The sequence below is a fragment of the Tenrec ecaudatus genome, chromosome 1 (genome assembly GCF_050624435.1).
Source record: "Tenrec ecaudatus isolate mTenEca1 chromosome 1, mTenEca1.hap1, whole genome shotgun sequence".
In the NCBI taxonomy this organism is placed as follows: domain Eukaryota; kingdom Metazoa; phylum Chordata; class Mammalia; order Afrosoricida; family Tenrecidae; genus Tenrec; species Tenrec ecaudatus.
Window position 1 is genome coordinate 18,469,600 of NC_134530.1, and position 16,345 is coordinate 18,485,944.

The following is a 16,345-nucleotide window of genomic DNA, read 5'->3' on the forward strand; positions in this document are numbered from 1 at the left end:
ATGTTTCATGTTTCAATCTGCTGTCGCCGTAAAAGAATTGCCTTTTGAGGAGAGGCTGTTGATTCAAATAAAATACCTTTGAAAGAAATATACAGGAAACATAGGTATATTATTCATAAAAAGAAAGCAGATAAAATTGGGATTGAAAGCAGATGAGTGAGCTGAGGAAAGTAGGATTTAGATCCTCACGATTTTCAGCATTCTTTCTCATTAGAAGCTCTCTTACCTGGACATTGTTCTGCTTTTTAGAGAATAATTGTCAACTGCAAAGTTTCCCTAGGGCCTGCTTTATGTCCTTGTTTCTAAGAGTGTAGATAAAGGGGTTCAGCATGGGTGTGGCTTCAGTGTACATCACTGAGGCGTTTTCACTAGACCTGGAATTTTGAGTAGCAGCAGAACTGAGATAAACCCCCAGAGTGGTACCATAAAACAAGGAAACCACGGAGAGATGGGACCCACAAGTGGAAAAGGCTTTGTATTTCCCCGCAGCTGATGCAATTTTCAAAATGGAGGACACAATCTTCGTGTAAGAGAAAAGGATCCCAGTGAGTGGAATACCACCCAGAAGTCCACTTACTAAATACATCACTAAGACATTGAGGAAGGTGTCAGAGCAAGCAAGTTGGACTACCAGGTTAAGTTCACAGAAAAATTGGGAGATTTCCTACTCTGTACAAAATGACAGTGGCAAAATCATTAACCCATGTAACAGAGCATCCAGTACACTCAATAACCAGGAGGCCAGAAGCCTGGGTTCATGATGACCGTGTAGTGCAGTGGGTGACAGATGGTCACAAACCGGTCATAGGCCGTCGTCACTGTCAAAACAAAATGATCTACTTCTACAAGATCCAGGAAAAAAATACATCTGGGTGATGCAATGCTCATATGTAATGAATCTGTTCTGCATCTGAATGTTCAGCAGTATCTTTGGGACAGTGGTGGAGGGGAAATAGAGGAAAGAACTAGTGGGTAAAGGGCATTTGTAGAGGTCTAAATACAGGCATGTACATATGTAAATATATTTATTTATGAGGATGAGGAAACAAATCTATGTGTATATATTCATAGGTTCAGTACTAATGTACCAGATAGACATTGGGCCTGCACTCAAGTACTCCCTCAATGCAAGAAAACTTTGTTCTGTTAAACTGGCATTTTGTGATGCTCACCTTCCCAATAGGATCGCGAAGACAAATGGGTTCATAAGCAAATGCGGTGAAGAAAGCTGATGGCACCCAGCTATCAAAAGATATAGCATCTGGGGTTTTAAAGACTTGAAGATAAATAAGTGGCAATCTTGCTAAGAAGCAACGAAGCCCTCACAGAGGAAGCACACCACCCTGTGTAATCATGGGTTTTGAAAGTGTCAGGTTTCAGGCATCAGAGAAGGAAAAATCATATCATTGTGTGTTCACCTTCCAGATAATATCGCTGAGGAGAAATGATTGCATTAGCAAGTTTGTTGAAGTTAGCTGATGTTGCCTGGTTATCAAGAGATATAGCATCTGACGTCTTAAGACTTGAGGGTAAACAAGCGGCCATCTAGTAGAGAAGCAACCAAGGCCATATGGAAGAAGCACACCAGCCTGTGTGATCACAAGGTGTCAAAGGGAGCAGGTATCAAGCATCAAGCAACAAAAATCACATCATAGTGAATGAGGCAGAGTTCAAAGTGGGGACACAAAGGCTATTTGTGGGCAACTGGACATCTCCTTACAGAAGGGTCTCAGGGAGGATACAAGCCTGTCAGGGGACAGTGTAGAAATGATGAAGCATACAACTTTCTTCTAGTTCTTAAATGCTTCCTCCCCCCAACTACCATGATGCCAATTCTACCTTACAAGTTCAGCTGGACAGGAAGATGTACACTGGTACAGATGGGATCTGCAAACAGGGAATACAGGATAGATGAAACTTTCAGGTTCAGTGGTGATACCTAGCTGGTAGAGGGGAAGGTGATGTAGAAAGTGGAATCGATTACAAGGATGTACATGTGACCTCCTCTCTGGAAATCAGTCAACAGAAAAGTGGGTGGAGGGAGACCTTGGAAGATATGACAAAATAATAACAACTTGTGAATTGTCAAGGATTCATGAGAGAGTGGGGAACAGGAAGGGAGAGGAAAAATGAGGAGATGATGCTAGGGGTTCAAGTGGAAAACAGAGGTTTTGAGAATGATGATGGCCACAAATGTGCAAGTGTTCTTGACACAATGGATGTATGCAGGGATTGTGATAAGCATTGTATGAGCCCCCTTAAAATGATTTTTTAAAAAGAGAGCGAGAGAGATTGTAAACAAGGAAAATATGGGTTAATTATGGGCACTATATGATTTTATAAATATATCTATAACATATGTATATGCATGTGTACATAAATTTCTGTTCTGGGTCTTTGATGCCTGATACTTAATCCCAAATACATCTATGACCACACAGATGTATATTATAATATACAATAAATCTATTATGCTGTAATATGTTATATATATATATGTATGTATGTATTATAACAACACATGACAACTGACAACTCATCTCCTAAAGTGAGTTTTGGAAAGCTGTGCAAATCACTATATTTCACAGGGTAAGTAGGTTGTGGAGTGATTTGCCCACGTGTTTTTATAATGCTGAGCAGTTTGCCAGCTGGAATTTCAAATAATAGCAATGTCATCCATAGTGAATAGATAAGATTCAGAGGGTTTTCATAGTAAGACAGACGAGGAAGAAGAATGAAATGATCTTTATTTCTAACTAAAAAAACACAAGACTTAAGTGGAAGTACTGAAAGATTCTAACAATAAAATATTGAACAATACAAGAATCAACAAAAGAAGACATAAAAAGCAAATGGGTCACATTACCAAATGAATTAGTCAATGTTCCACCATTTAAGGTATAACACATGATCAATAACATCTGGGATTGAAGGAAGAAGTTGAATCTGCTCTAAAGAAAGGCATTGGTGAAAAATAAGACTCCAATAATTGATGAAATATTAATGAAAATGTTTCAACAAATAAATGCAGCCCTGCAGACTCCCACTCATCTAAAAAGATTGGAAGACAGGTACCAGACCAATGGGCTTACAGATACTGGTACTAAGTCAAAAGGAAAGTGAGCCCAACAGAATCTGGAAGTGATCAAATACTGTCATTCATATCACAAACAAGTAAAATTTTGCTGAAGATAATTAACACTGGTAATGCAGAGGATCACAGGTGACCACAAATCAATAAGAGACCACAGCAGTTAGAGGAAAGTAGTTCAAATCCTCAAAAACCATGAAGAAATACATGTCTGGACAGCATAGTCTGCATGGATAATTACTTTACTATGAATACTTTGCAGAAACTTCGGAGAGTAGCGAGGGGCAGCATTCTGCAAAAGAGAGATTGGAGAAGATGAAGGACATGCAAATGTGAAGGTGGGCATCAGTAATAAAGAAGAGGACAATGAATAGATTCCCTGTGAACGTGACCAGACATTGACAAGAACAGGCAAAGTGTTACGCGAAAGAGTTCCTCCATGTGGCCGTTACATAATCTGATGTCAACTTGACACTATTAAGAATGAAGTGGTAGACTTTAGCTTTTCAATCAGGCTGCAGATTGATGACCGCATTTGGAGGTATGACAAAGATAAATAGCTCAGTGGAGGCGGGACACTCTCACTGCTTTGGACTCCTGATGATAAGCCACATGCAGCTACTGTGATGGAGCGAGAGCCCTGGAGCTAGAGGAACCATATGGAAACCCAGACCAGCACTGAGATGCTTATACTACCTTGGGATGCATGGGAAACATGGGACGGAGCAAAATACAACAAAATAATAATTTATAAATAATCAAGGGTTCATGAGGGAGGGGGTGGGGGAAGGGAGAGGAAAAAATGAGGACCTGATGCCAGGGGATTAAGTGGAGAGCAAACGTTTTGAGAATGAAGAGGGCAACAAATATACAAATGTGCTTTACACAATTGATATATGTATGGATTGTGATAAGAGTTGTATAAGCCCCTAATAAAATGATTATATGATTTGTGGGCTTGGGCAGCACTGGGTTGGGACGTTTTCTTTTCTTTTCAAAAAAATCATTTTATTAGGGGCTCATACAATTCTTTTTACAATCCATACATACATCATTTGTGCCCCGCACATTCATACATATGTTGTCATCATCATTCTCAAAACACCTGATTTCTACTTGAGCCCTTGGTATCAGCTCCTCATTTTCCCATCCCTCTTCACTCCTGCTCCCCATGAACCCTTGATAATTTATAAATTATTATTATTTTATCATATCTTACACAATCGAATGTCTCCCTCACCCACTTCTCTACTGTCCGTCCCCCAGGGAGGAGGTTATATGTAGACCTTGTCATCTGTTCCCCCTTTCTTCCTCGCCTTCCATCCACCCTCCCAATACTGCCACTCTCAGCACTGGTCCTGAGGGGTTCATCTGTCGTGGATTCCCTGTATTCCCAATTCCTATCTGTGCCAGTGTACATCCTCTGGTGCAGCCAGATATGTAAGGTAGAATTGGGATCATGATAGTGGAGGGGAGGAAGCATTTAAGAACTAGAGGAAAATTGTATATTTCATCGTTGCTACACTGCACTCTGACTGGCTCGTCTCCTTTCCGCAGCCCTTCTGCAAGGGGATGTCCAATTTCCCCCAGATGGGCCCTGGGTCCCCACTCTGCACTTCCCCTCGTTCACAATCCTAATATATATATATATATTTTTCGGTCTTTGATACCTGATACCTGATCCCGTCAACACCTTGTCATCTCACAGGTTGCTGTGCATCTTCCATGTGGGCTTTGTTGTTTCTCAGTTAGATGGTCCCTTGTTTATCTTCCAGTCTATGGGACCCCAGCTTCTATATATTTTTACAGCTGGGCCCCATCAGCCTATGCGCCTGCTTTGTCTTCGTGTCGGGCTTGGCTGGTGATCTTCTTCCGTGTGGGCTCTGTTGTTTCTTAGCTTGATGGCCACCTGATTGTCTTTAAGTCTTTAATTCCACAGATGTTATGTAATTTGATAGACTTCACCATCAGTTTTCTTCACCACTTTTGCTTATGCACACATTTTGTCCTCAGTGATCAAGTCGGGAGAGGTTAGTGTGCTAATTCCATGTGAGATTTGTTGTCTCTCAGCTAGATGGCTGCCTGTTTTTCTTCAGGTCTTTACAATTATAGGTGCTATATCTTTTGGTAGCTGGACACCATCAGGTTTCTTCACCACATTTGCTTGTGCACCCATTGTCTTCAGCGATCTTGCCAGGCAGGTGAGCATCTCAGATTGCCGAATTGTTAGAACAAAGTGTTCTTGTGTTGAGGGAGTACTTGTGCAGGGACCACTGTCCATTTGTTTTCTTAATACTCAATGCATAAATATATGTACGTAGATCTATTTCCTCCTCGTCGTATATAAATATATTTACATCTTTTTATGCCTGTATTTAAATCTCTATGACTACCCTTTGCCTCCTAGTTCTTTCCTTTATTTCTTCATACTTTCCTCTTGTCCCACTATCATACTCTGCCTTCATCTGAGTTTTAGGAATTCCTCTCAGTTACATTGCCTTTGATCCAGCCCAGCCAGACCCCCCACACCCTCATCGACACTGATCTTGGATCACTTGTTGTTCCCTTGTCCCTGGGCTTGTTGACATCCTCTTCCTTTCCCCCCTGCCTTCCCTACCCCCATATCCCGCCCAGAACTGTCATCCAGTTGTTCTCGCTTCTGGGAACTTCATTGCTCTGCTCTTGCTACTGCTCTGCTCCATGCCCCCAGAGGGTGGGTTCAGTGTGGTGAGCTTATGGAGGCCACAATTCCCGCTGTGTGTCTCTAGTGTTACCCCCAATGGTGCTATGGGTCAATGAGGAATGCTGTGTCCCGTGGTGGGGCGGTCCTGTGGTCATCTCTGTGCATTGCTGTTCTGAGCAGGAACATTGTCCTCTGGGCTTGGTGAGCCAGGATGTGCCTCACTTTTTCCCCCCCTATCCCCTCTTGTTGGTTACTGTGTGCTCTGACCTACCAGTCCCTCTTCCATTCTTCTTGAGCTATAGATTCAGTGCTGTCTTCTGAAGGGAATTCTTCTTGTGGGGAGGATGGTGCTGTCCACTTAGTTGGTAATGGGGCCAGCCACCCAGGCCTCTCTAAGTGTTCCCTGCTTCATGTCAGTGTGTTGCGTTCTTGTCTTGGAGCTCTGGTTTGAAGCATGATCCCTCTTTCCCTGTGGAAACACAATGAACACCCTCCCGCTGTGTGGGTTAGTGCCCTGTTCCCCCAGCTACTCATACCTTTTTCCCTCATACCTTATAAGGGGCTGAGTTTAGTCTGGCCTCTACCATATTACCTGGGCCTCACCCCCGGGACATATTTATACAGCATCTTCTTCCCTATGCTCCTTTTGATTTTTTTAAACTTACCTCAGCAGACTCATGTATTACTTGTCCATTTGTGCTTGGCTTACTTTACTTAGCGTGATTTCCTCCAGTGCTTCCCATGTGGCGATGTACTTCATGCATTCGTCACTGCTTTTTAGGGATGCGTAATACTCCATTGTATGTATGTACCAGAGTTTTTTAATCCCTTTGTCTGTTGATGGAAATTTGGGCTGTTTCCAACTCCTTGGAATTGTGAATTGTGCCACGACGAACATTGAGGCACAGATGTCTGGCCATGGTTTGTCTTTTGTCTTTTCTGGGTATATGCTCATAGAGGTATTGCTGGATGATAAGGTAGCTCAATTTCCAATTGTTTTAGATTTTGCCAAATCGATTTCCATAATGGCTGTACATACCTACAGGTCCACCAGCAGTGCACAAGAGTTCCTATCTCTCCGCATCCCCTCCAACACTTGTTACTTTCTGATTTCTTGAATTGGGCTATCTTTGAGGGTGTTACATGGTATCTCATAGTTGTTTTAATATGCACTTCTCTCATAGCTAGAGAGCTGAAGAATTTTCTCATATATTTATTGGCCATTTGGATTTCTGCCCTTGAGAACCTCCTGCTCAGGTCCTTTGTCCACCTCCTGAGTGGACAATTGCTTTTTTTTTTTCTTGTTGTAGTTTAACAGTGTTTTGTAGGTTTTAGTAATAAGGCCTTTGTCTGATGCGTCATTGCTAAAGATGTTTTCCCATTCTGTAGTCTCTCTTATTACTCTCTTGGTGAATTCTTTTGATGTACATAAATGTTTTATTTTTAGTATGTCCCATTGGTCAATTTGTGCCTCCTCTGTGTTGGTGTCCTTCCCAATTTCTGACAGCCTATGTAATCCCTGTGCCAAGGTTTTCAGGTTTGTCCCAATTCCCTCATTGATGGACCTAATAGTCTGGGGCTTCACCTCAAGGTCTGTGATCCACCTTGAGCTTATTTTTGTGAATGCAGTGAGGTAAAGATATTGCTTCAATTTTCTGCAACTACGTATCCATTTTTTCCAGCACCATGAAGTGAAGAGTGCATCCACTTCCCATTTGACAGTTTTGTGCCCCTTATCAAAGATCAGTTGTCTGTATGTTGATGATTTTATTTCTGGGTTTGAAATGCTTTTCCATGGGTCTGAATATCTGTCATTATACCAGTACCACACTGTTTTGACCACTGTGGCTGTACAGTAGGTGCAAAAGCAAGTAAAGCAAGCCCTCTGACTTTGTCCTTTTTCTTTAGGAGTTCTCTGCTAATTCTCGGTTTCTTTCCTCTCCATATCAAATTGGTAATCTGTTTTTCCACTTCTTTGAAGAAAGTTGCTAGATTTGGAAGGGGATAGCATGAATTTATGTAGGGCCTTGGGTGTAATTGACATGTTTACAATATTGAGTCTGCCAATCCACAAGCATGGGATCTCCTTCCATTTGTTGAGGTCATCCTTGATTTCTTTCAATAGTGTTTTGTAGTTTTCCTCATACAGATCTTTTGTTTTTTTTGAGTCAATTATATTCCTAGATATTTCTATTTGTATTTGGCTATTGTGAAGGGTACCCCCTTTTTGATCCCCTCTTCTGTGGCCTTGTCCAATGTGTACAGTAATGTGATAGACTTCTGTTTGTTGATCTTGTAACCTGCTACTCTGCCATATTCCTCTATTGCTTCCAGTACTCTTCTTGTGGAACTTTTAGGATTTTCCATATATAAAATCATATCATCTGCGAATCGCAATAGTTTCATTTCTTCCTTCCCCAGACGAATACCTTTTATGTCCTTTCTTTGTCTTATATTGTTAGCTAGGACCTCCAGCACGATGTTAAATAGGAGTGGGGACAAGGGACATCCTTTTATACTCCCCTTTTTCAGAAGAATTGGTCTCGTCTTTTCTCCATTGATTACCACATTGACTGTTGGTTTTCATACGTAACTTGTATTATATTGAGGAATTTTCTTTCCATTCCTATCTTCTTGAGGTCTTAAACATGAATTGGTGTTGGATGTTGTCCAATGATTTTTCTGCTTCTATTGATATTGTCATGTGGTTCTTACATTCCTTCATGTCAATGTGACGAATCACACTAATGGTATTTCCTATATTGAACCATCCCTGCATCCCTGGTATGAATCCCACTTGGTCATGGTGAATTATTTGTTTGATATATTTTTGTATTCTCTTGGCTAGTATTTTATTAAAGATTTTTGCATTGATATTCATTAGGGAAATTGGTCTGTAGTTCTCAATTCTTGTGGGATCCTTGCCCGGTTTAGGTATTAGAGTTATACTAGCTTCATAGAAGGAATTTGGAAGTTTGCCATCGTTTTCTATGGTCCACAAGAGTTGGTGGGACAGCGTGAGAAGGGAGAATGCAGTGAGCAAGCCCCAATAGCTTGGATTCCTATCCCACAGCTGCAGAAAGTGCTACCAGACTTGGGTCCTCTGCCTAGCAGACCTGAAGCAGTGTGATCAGATGGGAACCTCTGCCTGTATAGAGGAGGAAGGTTGGGGAGGCGGGGGAGGGGCGAAGACACATGGAACAGGCTGGCAGATCTGCAAGGAGTGCAGAGAAGGAGCAGGCACCTCTGGGCTGAGACCTCTGAGCATGTAGCAGCTCCGATTGGCAGTTTGCGCTGAGCATTAAGGCAGGACCACAGCCTCTTACTTTTTCCTGGCTGTGGCGCCAGGCAGGAGCATTCCAGGAGAAAGGTGAAGGGTCTGGCATGCTGGACCACAAGGGGTGCAGGGGTGGTGCCCGAATCTGGAGGCGGGTGTATGCTGGTTGGCGCACACACTCAGACCATGGACACCCTGAGGCTGGGTGGGGGTTACTAACTGGAGGTTTTTCACGGAGCACCAAGGTAGGCGCAGCCTCCACCTTGCCTTGGCTGTCCTGTGCTGCCAGTCCCACACCAGAGACCCCGGGTGTTCGCACTAGCCCTGGCGATCAGGTGCGGGTCCACCTCTGGTTCTGAGAGATGTTCTGAGGAGTCTTGGGAATGGAACAGACAGATTTGATACCCCTATTTCACCACCAACTGTCCCCATTCACCAATCTCCTCTGAGTTCTGGGCTTGAGCTAACTATCTGACAACCATCTTCCCCTGTGTCTCTGGGACGATTCCTTGATGTGCATTTAACTTTATATATAACCCTCTTTTACACATAAGTTTCTGAGAATTTGTTTCCCTAAAGTACCCAGACTAGTACAACTAGGTTTCTACTATTGTCTTCTGCCTATTTTTATAATGATTGATAGAATTTATTTGAGGGAAGTAAGAATACAAAGTTTAGAAGAATACTTAGGGCATTATATTGAAATTCAAATTGATTCAGGAGAAGACTACAAAGAGGGCTCTAAAAGGATAAGCCCCCTCCCCCCAGTGTCTTGAGTGTTAAGGACATTCAAGGGTGAAGTTTAGCCTAGGGGGCTGTTGAAAAATTGGGGGGTGGGGAGGGGGGAAGGAACTCTGCCTCTTTGTATTTCAAACTATTGCTTTGTGCCTAAGGCTGGAATAATTTGTAACATGGAAGGAACTCTCCACTATAGGACTGAATTGTTAAAGGGAGCCCATGGACAGGATGAAATGCTTGCTAGGTGACCAGCTGGATCCACTTGTTGAATGCAAGTGAGAGAAATGCAGCAATCAAGAGATGGGTTGAGTCTTTCCACTGACACCTGTGGACCTGGTTCATATGGACTAGAGGAGAAAACTAGAGCAGGTTGACTGGTCTAAAGTCATGTCCTAGCACAAGAGGGCTAGGGTTGATGAAAATTTGTGATGGGGTCCATGGTCTAAAGGCAAGGCAGCCAATAGGGCACCTTGATGAGGCTAAATAAAGCAGCCCATATTGAGTTGACCAGAACACAACAAGATGAAGAGAAGATGTTAGAGCCTGTGAACTGGTGCATACTGCAGCTGATTTTATGGATAGCCTGTTCGGATTTGATTTGCTTATGGATGCTAAGGTCACAAGATTCCAACATGAATGCAGTCTTCATATCAAAGAATAGGATTGTCTCCTCAGAGCACTGGGTTCGTAGAAGACAGCAGTACAGAAATTGGATACCCAAAATGGGCGGATAAATACATGAAGTGGTTTGCTCACAACTTTCATAGGTGAGGGAGTATGTTCATAGGATTATGATGTAGGTGGTTACATTAGTATAGAATATTTTTGTTTGCTTCCCCTGTAGAATGCTATGTGTAAATGAGGCTGACACATGTTTTAACTTTATGCATTTTAGTTCTATCCTGTTTGATACCATTATATTATTATTTGAAAGGTGTATATAGCCAAAGAGTTGCGTGAAAGTGTCCAGGTGACAAAGGGTGGTCTGTGGTAGTGACATAATCTGGTGCCAATTTGAGACCAGTAAGGGTTAGCATATCAATAAGGTCACACCTTGATGACCTCATTTAGAGGCATGATGAAGATGAATAACTGACTGGAGGTGGGACATTCTCTCTCTCTCTGCTTCCTATTCCTTATGACAAGCCCACATGCAGCTACCCTGGTGGAGCCAGAGCCCTGGAGCTGGAGGAGCCATATGGAAACCCACACCAGCACTCAGATGCTTCCACTGCCACTGGATCCACAAGACTTTCCGTCCATGGACCTGTGATCTTCCCGCATTTAGCATCATTGCCTGCTTGCATCAGGCTAAAGAGGAATTTATGAACTGGGGTCAACATGTAGGGTAATATTGAACTTATGGGCTTGATCAGGACTGGACTGGGATGTTTTCTTAATGTACAATTGATCTTTGATATATAGTTCTCTCTTACACACAGATGAGTGTCTTATGAATTTGTTTCCCTAGTTAACCCAGATTAGCACACCCTGCGTGCACCCTGAGGATACATTCTGACATTTTTGGGGGGGCGGGGTCCTTCTTGCTTCTCTGTGGTTGATTACAGTGCTAGTAAAGGGAGACCAAGTCCACTGTCATGGGGTGAATTCTGAGGGTTGCTGAGATGGTAAATCTTTTTCTGAGCAGACTGCCTCATCTCTCTCCTGGAAGGTTTGAGCTGCTTACCTTGGGACTAATGTCCTAGCACTTAACACACTGCACCCCCAGGGCTTCTTAATATCACAAAATGTTTGTAAAATTTTTCTAGACATTCAGTATGTGTGAGATATAAGGTTTAATACACTCTCTGATATAGCCTAGAATTAAGCATCATTTCTGTAATGAAATTTTAGCAGAAACTAGAATAGGACACAGATGATGACTATTTCCTTTAACTTGAAACAAGCTAAACTTCTCAGAGACTTGTTATGGATGCAATCTGCAAAACTCATTACAGGACATGATGTGTCATCATTGGGAAACAGAGCCTTCTCATGGGCATTTGAATTCTTATTCTTTGTTTTCAGAAAAAAAATGTTCTACCATTACATATTGGTTGATGACTGAATTTGGAAATGTGTTTATGTCCCTTTTATAGACTGTGTAGGGATTATAATTCAACTTGGATTTTTCTGAAACAGCTCTTGTTAGGAATTTCAAATTCATTATAGAACTCTTTTTTTCTATCATGATTCCACTTGGATATTTGTTTTTAAAAGTATTAAAGCAAATGAGTGGGAAAAAGCAATGTTTCATGTCTAATTCAGGAAATGCTTCTTTCCCAGACAGCTGGGAATAAATACAGGTATGAACATATCTGGGGTTAAAGAAACAACAATTTTTAGAAGGAAAACTAAGTATTTGGAATTAAATTTGTTTCATTCAAATATTTGGTGATGTGTTTGCATTCTTACTAACACTTTTTAAATCACCTTTTTAAAAATTTGGACGTGTGTGATATTTTGTACAAATTTTTATACATATAGAAAATTAACCATTATACCTATCTCACTCCTAATAGGCAAATATTTTAGACTTAACAACCATTATTTTTCATCATATAAGTTATATGCAATAACTTATATATTCTCCCAATAACTTTTGAAAAGACAGTTTGTTTTCTAATCCATCAATCTCCTTTCTTTCAGAAAAATAACTTTTCCTGACTACTGCTTTTTTGTTTTATGTTGTACTACTTCTTGAAAGAGGGATTCTTGTATTGTGACTAGTTCCTTTATGTGGCATTTCAGAAGAGATTCCTAAGTCCTGAGCTCAACTCTTTCAATTGCCACTTTGTCTATTATAAGAAGTAGCAACCAATCAGCTTCCCTATACTTCTCATCCTGACACAATTGTTCAAAATGATCACACACAAGATCACCCAGCACTTCACTTCTCTCCAAACGTTCATCTGTTGGTGGGAATAGTTTACATAAAAATATTCTCACTTCACTTGAGTGAACAGAACTCTCCTTAATCATAATAGTGGCAGGTTAATGGAGGCAGAGTTAGTAACACTTGGAGAACTACTCAGAGTTTATAACAAATTTGGAAAATTCACACATGTGATTTTGTTTCTCTCCAACCACATTCAGAACAAAGGTGTTAGGCTTCCTTCTCTAGAGAACCAAAAATCATGATACTCATGAATATAATAAACAGAAACATTTTTATGAAGGAAATCGCTCACACAGCTGTAGAAGTGGATAAGTCCAGCCTGGTTCCAAACACAGCATGTTGATGTTAAGCAGTAGACTTCTCCTGACCAATGTAGCTTTGTGGGTTCAGCAGTAACAACATGGCTTCAAATGTGGATGAAAACAATGACATTAAATGAGGCTTCTCACTGGAGATGAGAGCAAATACAAGGCTCACAGGTCAGAGAATGGGTTGCCTCGCGCTCTCAGTATTGGTAGGCAATATGGCAGGCCATGGGTTCAAGTCCAAAAAAATAAGAACTCAACAAGACAGATGCAATAACAAGGCCCATCAAGAAGCAAACCCATTTTCTCACAACATCCACTTGTCTGAGATTTGGGCTACACACCCAATGAATGTCCTTGCAACTGAATCAGGGCCATGACCTGAGTGAGGGGGTTGCAATCCACACTCATCTTCACATACTTCATTTGACTGTTAATAGCAGCCCTCACGCCGGCATTGATGACATTATGCTACAGAACATCATGAGGGATGACCAGGCTGTACCTGCCAACTCACTGAGAATACTGACCATTCAATTGACACAAACCAACTCTCAAAAACATGCTTATAAATTCCAAATCAAAGTTCTCAACAGGACTTTGCTTTAAAGAAAATAATCAAAGGATCAAATATTTCATACCAGAATTGGTGATAAGAACAGGCTATCCAAAGAGGAATTCGAATATTTATATATTAGTAGTTTCAGGTTTGAGAAGAGTAATAATGCTGTTCCCATGGGACAATGGTAGACAGGTATATTCTGTGACTAGAAATTGAGTATGTTTCATGTTTCAATCTGCTCTCACCCTGAAGGAATTGTCTGTTGAGGAGAGTATTTTTATAAATATAAACAACTTTGAAAGAAATATACAGGATTCATTGGTGTGTTATCAATAAAAAGAAAGCAGATTAAATTGGGATTGTAAAGCAGATGTCCATGCTACAGAAAGTATGATTCAGACCCTCACAATTTTCAGCTCTCTGTCTCATCAGTAGCTCGCTAATCTAGAGATTGTTCTACTTTGCAGAGAATAGTTTTCTGCTGCAAATATTCCCTAGGGCCTGTTTTATATCCTTGTTTCTAAGAGTGTAGATAAAGGGGTTCAGCATGGGTGTGGCTACAGTGTACATTACTGAGGCAACGGCACTCGGCCTAGAGTTTTGAGTAACAGCAGAACTGAGATAAACCCCCAGAGTGGTACCATAAAACAAAGAAACCAGAGAGTGGTGGGACCCATAGTGGAAAAGGCTTAATATTACGGCCAGCTGATGAAATTTTCAAAATGGAGCACACAACCTTCGTGTAAGAAAATAGGATCCCAGTGAGTGGAATAACTCCCAGAACCCCAGTTGCAAAATAAATTACTAAGGTAGCTACTCTGGTGGACCCAGAACCTTGGAGCTGAAGGAGCCACATGGAAACCCACACCAGCACTGAGATGCTTCCACCACCACTGGATCCACAAGACTTTTCATCCATGGGTCTGTGATCTTCCCACATTGAGAATCATTTCATGGTTGCATGAGGCTAAAGAGGAATTTATGAACTGGGCTCAACATATAAGGTAATATTGGACTATGGACTTGATCAGGACTGGGCTGGGATTTTTCTTGATGTACAATGGCTCTTTGATATAAAGTTCTCTCTTACACACAGATTAGTGTCTTATGAATTTGTTTCTCTAGTTAACCTGAACTAACATACTCTGTGAGCCCCATAAGGATAAATTCTGACTTTTGTGGGGGAGTTGTTCCTTCTTGTTTCTATGTGGTTGATTAAAGAGCTAGAAAAGGGAAACCAAGTCCACTGTCATGGGGTGAATTCTGAGGGTTGCTGAGATGGTAAATCTTTATCTGAGCAGACTGCCTCATCTTTCTCCTGGAAGGTTTGAACTGCTTACCTTGGGACTAATTTCCTAACACTTACCACCATGCACCACCAGGGCTTCTTAATATTACAAAATGTTTGTAAAAATATTTCTAGACCTTTAGTAGGTGTGTGATATAAGGTTTAATACACTATCTGATATAACCAGGAATTACGCGTCATTTCTGTAATGAAATGTGAGCATAAACTAGAATAGGACACAGATGATGACTACATACTTTAACTTGAAACATCCTGAACTTCTCAGAGACTTGTCAGGAACATAAGCTGCAAAAGTCATGATAGGACATGAAGCATCATCACTGGGAAGCAGAGCTGTCTCCTGGACATTTTAAATATTATTCTTGGTTTTCAGAAATAAAATGTTCTACCATCACATATTTTTTATGATTAAATTTGGAAATGTGTGCATGTCCCTTTTATAGACAGTGTAGGGATTATAATTCAACTTGGATTGTCCCAAAACAGCTCTTGTGTTAAATTTCAAACCCAATAGAGAAATCTAGTTCCTACCATGATTCCACTTAGATATTTGTTTCTTAAAAAGTTAAAGGAAATGAGAGGGAAAAACAATGTTTCATGTCTAATTCAGGAAATGCTTCTTTCTCAGAACAGTTAGGATTAAATGCAGGTATGAACATATGTAGGGGTAAATAAAGAACAATTTTCAGGAGGAAAACAGATATTTAGAATTAATTTTTTTTCATTCAAATAGTTTGGGGATGTGTTTGTATTCTTACTAAAGCTTTGAAAATTACCAATTTTTCTTTAATTTAGATGTGTGTGATATATTACATAATTTTTTCTAAATAAAGAAAATTGCCCATCACACCTAACTATTTGACTTCTGATTGACAAACATTATAGATTTTTAAAACATTATTGTTCATCGTATATGCTATGTGCAATAACATACATATTCTTCCAATAAATTTTGATTTTACACTTTGACTTCTAATCCATAAAAACTCTTTCTTTCAGAAAAAATAACTTTTCCTGACTGTTGATTTTTTGTTTTATGTTGTACTACTTCCTGAAATAGGGATTTTTTAATGTATTGTGACTATGTCTTTTATGTGGCATTTGAGAAATGACTCGTAAGTCCTGAGCTCAACACTTTCAATTACCACTTTGTCTATTATACATAGTAGCAACCAGCGAACTTCCCTATACTTCTTATCCTGACACAATTGTTGAAAATGATCAAATACATGATCATCCTGCACTTAATTCCTTAACAAAATCAATATGTTGGTGGTCATATTTTACATAATAGCATTGTCACTTCACATGAGTTGACAGCGCTCTCATTACTAACAAAAGTGGCAGGTTGATGAAGGCAGAGAGAGTAACCCTAGAAGAACTAGGCAGATTTTATAACAAATTTTGAAAATTCATCCATATGATTTTATTTCTCTACAACCACGTCCAGAACAATGGTGTTAGACTTCATTCTCTAGAGA

General features: G+C 40.6%; 1 pseudogene; it reads right to left on the reverse strand.

The window, feature by feature from the left end:
- Positions 1 to 259: 259 nt before the first annotated feature.
- On the reverse strand, positions 260 to 15,162 carry LOC142447591 (olfactory receptor 7A10-like; annotated as a pseudogene).
- Between the last annotated feature and the right edge of the window lie 1,183 nt (positions 15,163 to 16,345).